A 9939-nucleotide genomic window follows, 5' to 3' on the forward strand; every position below is an offset into this window, starting at 1 on the left:
AAATGTATACATACAGACACACACACCGGTTTATTTTAAACCTATAATCAATACATTTTGAATATATTCTTAGAGCACTATATTTTTACTACCCTTCTCACATTTCATGTTTTTAAATCATAATTACATCTTTTTGCATATCCCTTGACTACTTACTGTAGTTATAATTGATTGTACCTTCATATTTGCTTTATAAATTGCTGATCTGGTGCCTTAACTAGAGACACCTTCCTACTGTCTTCACTAGAGATAGTTTTTTCTTTCATATATTTTCTTATTTCTGGTTATGACCTTTATTTTCTGCTCAAAAAACAACCTTTAACGTTCCTTGTAAGGCCAGTTTAGTAGTGATGAACTCTTAAGTTTTGCTTCCCTGGGAAACTCTTTATCTCTCTCTTTCAATGCTACATAGCCTTGTCAGAGTATTCTCTGCACTTTGAATATATTATCTGTGGGTCTTTGGACCCACAAGTTTCTGCTGAAATATTAGCTGATGTAACTTTTTTCTTTTGTCATCTCTAAAATTCTAAGTTTTTTCCATTGTAATATGTTTTGGTGTGGATCTCTTTGGGTTCATCTTGTTCTGAACTCTTTATGCTTCCTGCTGCTAAGTCGCTTCAGTCGTATCCAACTCTGTGCGACCCCAGAGATGGCAGCCCACCAGGCTCCCCAATCCCTGGGATTCTCCAGGCAAGAACACTGGAGTGGGTTGCCATTTCCTTCTCCAATGCATGAAAGTGAAAAGTGAAACTGAAGTTGCTCAGTCGTGTCCAACTCCTAGCGACCCCATGGACTGTAGCCTACCAGGCTTCTCCATCCATTGGATTTTCCAGGCAAGAGTACTGGAGTGGTTTGCCACTGCCTTCTCCTAGACCTGGATATCTATTTCCTTTTCCAGATGAGGGAAGTTTTCAGCCACTATTTCTTCAAATGAGTTTTTTGTCCCTTGCTCTCTTCTTATAGCTGCAAATTTTGGTACACTTGATGTTGTCACAGAAGCCCCTTAAAACTATCCTAATCTTATCACAGAAGCCCCTTAAAACTATCCTAATCTTAATTTTTTTTTCTTTTTGCTGTCTTGACTGGGTGAGTTCCATTTTTGTATCCTCCCAATTGCTGATCCATTCTTCTGTATCATCTAATCTGCTATTGATTCTACCTAGTGTTCATTTTATTCTTCAGCTATGATTGGTTCTTTCTTATATTTTCCACCTCTTTGTTGAAGGTTTCACTGCGTTCCTCCATTCTTCTGAGCTTGGTGAGCACTTTATGACCATTTCTTTGAACTCTTTATCAAGTAAATTACTTGTCTGTTTCAATAGATTTTTTCTGGAGTTCCGTTTTGTTCTTTTGTTTACAACACATCCCTCTGCCTCCTCATGTTGTTTGACTCTCAGTGACTGTTTCAATGAATTAGGCAAAACAGGAACCTCCCCTGGTTTTATTAGCGTGGACTTGTATTAGGGAATCTTCTGGGTAAACAATGCACCAGGCAGCTTTGGCTGGCAGGCTGGCTGGATTTGGAGTAAGTACACACTAGGGCTGTCCCATGGTGCTCTGCACCAGGACCTAGCAGGAAAGCTCGAGCTGGGATAAGCACAAGTATAGGGCAGGGGCCACCTTAGTGGTGTGGGTAGTGGTGGGGCGAGGGGAGCATAGAGCTGATGTGGGAGAGGGCAGTCCTGGCAGATGGGCAGAATGCTTAGATCATGTTCCCATCTCATCTCAAGATGGAGGAAGAAGTTAAAAAAAAAAAAAAAGGCACTTTCCAGGACCTCTGATCCTGGAGAGAGTTTGTACAGTTCCCTGCCCATTTGGCAGACACTCTAGGTTTAGTAAATGTCTTTCCTTCATGTATGGTCTGCTGCTGCTGCTGCTAAGTCGCTTCACTCATGTCCGACTCTGTGTGACCCCATAGACGGCAGCCTACCAGGCTCCTCCGTCCCTGGGATTCTCCAGGCAAGAACACTGGAGTGGGTTGCCATTTCCTTCTTCAGTGCAGGAAAGTGAAAAGTGAAAGTGAAGTCGCTCAGTTGTGTCCAACTCTTCACGACGCCATGGACTGCAGCCTACCAGGCTTCTCCGTCCATGGGATTTTCCAGGCAATAGTATTGGAGTGGGTTGCCAGTGCCTTCTCCCCATGTAAGGTCTAGGCACCCTTTAAATCATTGTCTTTTCACTGTGCCCCAGAGGGTGTAAATGCACACATGGCGCCCCTCAGTGTCACCCTTCTCTACTGCAGATCACGTGTTAGGGGTGTGGCTCCTGTCAATATGACCTGTCTGTTTTTCCTATCTACCTCTACATGGTCCCTTTATTGTTGTTGTACAGAAGTTGTTCAATCAGCCCTCAGTTCTTCTGGGAGAAACTGCTCTATGTATGTATAGATTCAGTGTTTCTATGGAGAAGTGAGTCCAGGGTCTTCCTACACTGTTATCTTGAACTGTCCCCTAGCCAAGACATTTGAAATCAGATAGCCCTAACATTCTTTCAATGTACCAGCACTGTCACTAATGAGTTGTGTGCCCTTGAATAGTGACATGATGTTCCCAAGTTTCAGCTCCCTAATCTATACTGGCAGTTAGAAATAAATACCTTGTAGAGTTGTCCTGAGATTAAACTGTCCAGAAGATCAAGTGCCTGATATATATCCTTTGCAAAGAAGTCATATTCAGTGTCCTAACAGACTGCAAAATTTTATGGTGCATGTATTACATGCCAGGCAATATACATGATATTAATGATACAATGGCGAAGAAAAGATCCACGGCTTATTCTTGTAGAGTTCATGGTTTACAGAAGAGACTTTAGTCACATAATCCCATGAATAAATGTGTGACAGTCTTCCACGTGACAGTCTGGGCTCTTGACCTCATCCACTCAGAGGTTATTCTTAGCATTTCAGTCAAGTCCATCAAAAGTGATCCAACTCCACAGTGGAACTGAGAAACAGACGTTTGCTGAAGCGTTCAGGGGAAGCAAAAAAGAAGATATACCATACACTATATTCCAGAAACCAAAAACATTCCTCAATAGATATTTTTATTCTCCCAAAGTTCCTCCTTATTTGCCAACCAGTTTCACTTTTTTCTTCTTCCTCCATCTTTTCCACAAATATGGTTTTCCTCTTTCTCTCAGCTTGCTTCTCCCACCAAAACACACTATCAAGCAAAATACTGCCATGAAATTAAAAGCAGCATATTTATTGTATGTCAGAGAAATAGAGAAGAACTCTAGACGCATAACCTGGAGACCTAGATTCAAACCCCAACAATGCCACCAAATCATCAGGCAATTTTGGATAAGCCTTCCCATGTATCCATGCCTGCAATCCCAAAACAGAATGCTGAACCAAATAAACTCTAAAGATTTTTTAAAAATACATGGATAATTATTATGATTGTTTCAATGAAACTATTAAATGATACTAAATCTTTTCAATTCTATAGTTGAATTCAATGTGTAATTACATGTTTAAACAAGTCTTCCTACTTTTGCTTCTGCGCCCTTAGATTTGGCGTCATTAGCTCAGTTGCTTAACATGTTAACATCTATGTTTATGCATAAGCCTTAGTTTTCTGCAAAATCAGCTAAGCTTATTTTGGGTAAAAAAAAAAAAAAAAAACTATTGAACTCATTCAGCATGCTAGTATTTCAAAGCAACCAGCCAACAACTGCCATTTCCATTGTCTATTTTTCCTGTTAGGCTGAGAAGAGTGAAATTTACTGATGTTTTCCCAATCCCAGCTTTCCTACTGTGCAAAATGAATAGTTAAGCAGAACATTAGCAGAAAAGTTTCATTTCTTACTCTAGCAGTGAAGACTTCCCTCTACTGTGACACAGAAGAATGCACACTTCAAGACAATGCATTTATTTAGTGGATATGAACGTCTTTTGACTAGAAAAAGAAATAACAATCATCTGCAGTACTTTAAATAGCGAACATCTGTTTTTCCTAACATATTTCAAATACTTTGAATTTCCTGATTAGTTGTTAAATGAGAACTGTATTTCTGAAAGACATAATGAGGCAGTTTAAAGATGAGTCTTAAAAGATCTTCAAAGCAAAATGAAGAAAAATGCTCATGCGTTCAGTAAGGATGTTTAAAACGGAACCACGAGCTCCATAATGGGAACAAATAAAAAATAATGCTTTCAATTATTTGCATTTACATCAAAAGTTCTATTAAATATTGCAAGTGAGGAAAGATGATATAAATGAACAGAGCACAGATAAATGAATACATAGCACTGTATTCTTACAGCATGGCAACAAAATCCATGATGCTATTAAAGGAGTCTGCTTGACTAAGCCAAACATGAAGATTTCAGAAGTAATGACATGAAGCATCTTTGTGAGCAGTACACAAACGGGTGCGTATATCATGGAGTAGGTTCAGGAAGTGTATATGCAAACACATCTACGAGCAATTGCTCCAGGCTGAGAGCTGTAGATTTATTTTGGCAATTGTCAGCCTTTCTTCAGCAATTGTTAATATAAAATGCATAGGATCATTTATTTTTCTCATAAAAGTTTATAAAAGGGGTACTGAATAAATATTTCCAGGTGACATATTTGTTTTATTTTTCAACCTAATTCTTTTCCTGCTCCATGGTTTAAGAAAGTTATCATTGGGGAGATAAGTATTCAAGTCAAATACCAAAGACCAACAACAATGAGGGGGAAATATGGACTCTATCAGCAATGAAAGTTAAGGGCCTAACGCTTAAAAAAAATCAGACAAATATTTATTGAGTATCTATTTACATATCAGACTCTGTACCAGAGAATGAAAATCCAGAAAAAGAAGAATTTAAAGGTACTCACTATCTATTCGTGGATTAAAGCAGAAGAACAAGCAAACAAAAAACCTTTAATATTATGAGGGTCATAAACATAGTATATATAATATACAAATTATTTAGAGAACGCAGACAAGAGAGCAATAGATTCTGCCAGAGAATAACTAAGAATAAGAATTAGAAAGGGAACATGTGAACTTGACCTTTATATGTGAGTAGATGACAGAGAAGGGTATTGAAGACATATTTCTTCAAATTGTATGACTAACAACAAAACTTTGAGTTATATATTTTCAATACCTCTTTTCAAACTCCTATGACTGCTCTGTATATACTGATGAACTGATTTACAAACATATTGTGTGTATAGAATGCTATTATAGCATACGTTTATTTATAAAAAGGGATATACAAATATATGTGTACATATTAATATGTATACACAAGTCTATACTCTTCAATGCATGCATTTATTTGAAAGGATACACAAGGCATTGATAATATTTGAATCTCAAAGGCAGAATTCTGAGGGACTAGGTTCTCTAAGCCATTTCTGTACTATTTGAATCACTTACCCAATTCCTATGTATTACCTAATTAAATAAATGAATAAATTAATTAAAACAAAACAGTTTGGCTAATATAACTAGTAAATAACATATTTTTATTTTACTCCAAACATTCTCAGGGACGTAAAACCCATTCAGCATGTGTCATACTGGCTTCTGATTTTTAAGGGAACTAAAACTTAGTGGAAACATATACACTGCCATATGTAAAAGAGATAGGCAGTGGGAATTTGCTGTATGACTCATGAAACTCAAACTGGGGCTCTATGACAACAAAGAAGGATGCAATGGGGTTGGAGGGAGGGGGCATATGTATACCTATGGCTGACTCATGTTGATGTATGACAGAAACCAACACAATATTACAAACCAATTATCCTTCAATTAAAAATATACACAATGGAGTATTACTCAGCTGTTAAAAAGAATTCATTTGAATCAGTTCTGATGAGATGGATGAATCTGGAGCCGATTATACAGAGTGAAGTAAGCCAGAAAGAAAAACACCAATACAGTATACTAACACATATATATGGAATTTAGGAAGATGGCAATGACGACCCTGTATGCAAGACAGGGAAAGAGACACAGATGTGTATAACGGTCTTTTGGACTCAGAGGGAGAGGGAGAGGGTGGGATGATTTGGGAGAATGACATTCTAACATGTATACTATCATGTGAATTGAATTGCCAGTCTATGTCTGACACAGGATGCAGCATGCTTGGGGCTGGTGCATGGGGATGACCCAGAAGGATGTTATGGGGAGGGAGGTGGGAGCGGGGGTCATGTTTGGGAATGCATGTAAGAATTAAAGTTTTTAAAATTTAAAAAATAAAAAACTAAAAAACTAAAAAAAAAAGAAAAAAAGAAAGAAATAATATCCAGACAATAAATACGACTCAATTGTTTATAAGAAAAAAAAAAAGAAGAAGATGAATTACAAATCAGTTTTTATGACTGATGGCTGAACATTCTTAACAATGTGATCTCTTAAGAGGACCCCACTTTCCAGTTCTAGGTGACAACTTTTATTTATTCAGTCATAAGCTATTACATGAGTCATAAACTTAAATGCCCACAAGAGGCAGGCAGGCAACCGAAATGAGGGAAGTAAGGCTGGGTTGCCTGGGGGCAGCCCGCCATGCACCTTCCGTTGGGACAGCAGCTTCTTCCCTCTAGTCTGGAAGAGCACCCATGTTGTTAGGAAGCCTAGGTTTTCTGGTAACATTTCTTGATTTTTATTACTGGCAATCAATTCAGACATTTTATAAATGTCATGCAAATAAAACACATTTACAGTGAAAAAAAAAATAAAAATAAACACATTTAAAAACAAAATGAAAAAACTTAGGTCTCAGGACAAGGGTTGTGGCCAAAAGACTTCTCACATTTTGGCACTCTTGGGCAACAAAGGTAAATCAGAAATATTGAGAGAAAATTACTGTATTCCTCATTAAGAATGCTGAAGCTATATCTACTCAATATGAAGACAATTATTCAATATGATCAACCCAGCAAAAGAACTGGACCAGTGCAAAGGGGGAACAACCCAATTAAACAAGCTGTTTCATCAATAGTTGGGCCAAATTTCTAACTGCAAATGAGCTCAAACATGCATATATGTTTCATTGACTTATGAAACCCCTCAAAAAATGACTATTTATTGGGCTCCAAAATCACTGCAGATGGTGACTGCAGCCATGAAATTAAAAGATACTTGCTCCTTGGAAGAAAAGCTATGATCAAACTAAACAGCATACTAAAAAGCAGAGACATAACTTTACCAACAAAGGTCCGTCTAGTCAAAGCTTTGGTTTTTTCCAGTAGTCATGTATGGATGTGAGAGTTGGACTATAAAGAAAGCTGAGTGCTGAAGAACTGATGCTTTTGAACTGTGGTGTTGGAGAAGACTCTTGAGAGTCCCTTGGACTGCAAGGAGATCCAACCAGTCCATCCTAAAGGAAATCAGTCCTGAATATTCATTGGAAGGACTGATGCTGAGGTTAAAACTCCAATAATTTGGCCACCTGATGAGAAGAACCGACTCATTGGAAAAGACCCTGATGCTGGGAAAGATTGAAAATGGGAGGAGAAGGGGACAACAGAGGATGAGATGGTTGGATGGCATCACCGATGCGATGGGCATGAGTTTGAGTAGGCTCCAGGAGTGGGTGATGGACAGGGAGGCCTGGCATGCTGTAGTCCTTGGGGTCACAAAGAATCAAACACAACTGAGCGACTGATCTGAACTGAAAATACATTCATATTGAGATAGACACATACATATTCATTCAGGAAAGCTAAAAGAACTGAAGCCCTGTGATTAGGACAGTATTTCATGTACTGAAGACTCCTTGTCTTTATTCTGGGTATTTTTAAACGTGGAACACTTTGTCCTTTTCTTTTAAAAATTCATGTCTTACCCATCTTTTCAGGTACTTCAAAAGCTCTCTCCTACATTAAATCTGATATTTAGCACTTAACTGAGCTCTTTCTTCTGTAACTGGAAATCTTATTGCTCTTACAATCACCATCATGGTTAAGCACCAAACAACTCGCTAAAGTTTATGTGTGTTAGGATTAACTCTCCACCTGAATTGTAAATGATACAGATGGCCGAGACATTTAAGAAAATAGACGTGGTCTACTAATCCTAAACAGATCACAGAATCAATAAATAATACATTAACATTATCATAGCTAGTTTAGGGGAACCAAGAACATTGAATAAGTTCATAAACTCAGCACAAATATTACACACAAACATCAAGATCAGGGTTTTAGGGAGGAATGAATGATAATGAGATAGGAAATCAAACATTTTTCAGGAAGGAGGAGATGGAGATTCATTTCCTCTTTCATTGAACAGTACAAAACTAAATTATGGATAATGCATATGGAGATGGTTTATGCAGTTGTAACTTTGACACCTGAAATCTGAAAAACAAGTTGAGATATCAAAGACACAACTGTAAAATAACAGTACCTTCGCTACTTACTGCAGGGAGCAAACTTTCCATTCTATTTTAGAGGGACCTATAAAATGTTAATGTGCATTACAATAGACTATTTTCAGTAAGAAAACATTAAGAAATAAGCACATGGAGACCACTAGTGCGGATTTTTTTACTTTAAAATTTTAGCCAATATTATTTTTTTCAGCTTTATATTTTTTTACCATGTCTGACAAAAAGCATCCTGTGAAGAATAAAACAACAAATTACCCAAAACATAAGATAAATAATAATTTGGAGGGCCGAAACTTTACTAACATGGAGAAATTGATTCTTATAGACACTGGCCAAATAAATTGACTTCCAATTTGAAATAAACTCCATAATGATCTGAATTCACAAGCCAAAGCATGTAAAGTGATGTCTATGATCAAAAGTCATGAAACACAAAGACATCTTTGATAAATTTTTAATAAATAAATTTAATGTGACAATAAGATGTGTGTTATTAGGTTTTAAATTTTATGATGCCTAGACTTTAAAAATGTAGAGCTGTGAGGTGTACTCATTCGGGTTTATAAGACTAGTAATAAAAAGTTATTCCTAAAAAAAAAAATTCCTTTTCTCTGAGACTCTATATATGGAATTTGGGCAAACTCATACCAAGTGAAGGGTCTTTCTTGAGTGACGGCTTCATGACCAAAATAGGATGGCATCTCTGATAGTTGCATATACTAGGTATATAATAATTCCTTATTTAGCTAACCAAGCAAAATAACCATTTGGAAACTAATATACAACTTGGAAAAGATTTAAACTAAATAACAATATCCAGATAAAATCTGATATTATTTCCTCAGTCATTTTTCCATGAGTCTAACTAGAAAATAACTATGGCAGCGATGCCCTGCACAGTCATTACATTAAGAAGCAGTTAAAGTGGCATGCTAGTGAATGAATATGATTCTTCCAGGCTTGGCCTTTCTGCTTCCTCAAACTATCTTTATACTCTCAAGTCCTCTGTGCTTTTTTTTGGACTTGGTCACCTGCTCCACTGCTCACCTGCTCCACTTTCTGAAAGACTTAGAAATTCTACATTGGGATGCTGACAGAGTCCTCATTTAACATTCTACAGCCCAGTCACAAGAGGGCACCACACCCCGGGCCCAAATTCTTGGAAGCTGCCTGCTGCCTTCCACCCACCCTGGCTTCCTGACTGAGCCAGTTCATGTCTCCTGCTCCTTCTGGACACAGACTATTACTAATTTTTAAATAGAAAAATCTCTCTCTCCCTATTCCCCTGCCACAAGAATTCACTATCAATCATGATGGACTGAGAGCAAATGGAAAACAAATCAATTCAATGCCAAAACAGCCTAAGCACGAGAACAAAAGAAAAGTGAGTCTTAGTCACTCAGTTGTGTCCGACTCTTTGCAACCCCATGGACTGTAGCCCACCAGGCTCCTCTGTCCATGGAATTCTCCAGGCAAAAATACTGGAGTTGGCAGCCATTCCCTTCTCCAGGAGAGCTTCCCAACCCAGGGACTGAACCCAGATATCCTGCATTGCAGGCGGATTCTTTACCACCTGAGCCACTGCTGCTGCTGCT

The 9939-nt window shown here is 37.8% G+C and overlaps 1 protein-coding gene across 1 annotated transcript in view; it reads right to left on the reverse strand.

The window, feature by feature from the left end:
- The window catches only part of SLC44A5 (solute carrier family 44 member 5), a 448857-nt gene that overhangs the window by 156940 nt on the left and 281978 nt on the right, over nt 1-9939 (reverse strand). The window lies entirely within an intron of this gene.

This window comes from Ovis aries, chromosome 1 (genome assembly GCF_016772045.2).
Source record: "Ovis aries strain OAR_USU_Benz2616 breed Rambouillet chromosome 1, ARS-UI_Ramb_v3.0, whole genome shotgun sequence".
Taxonomy (NCBI): domain Eukaryota; kingdom Metazoa; phylum Chordata; class Mammalia; order Artiodactyla; family Bovidae; genus Ovis; species Ovis aries.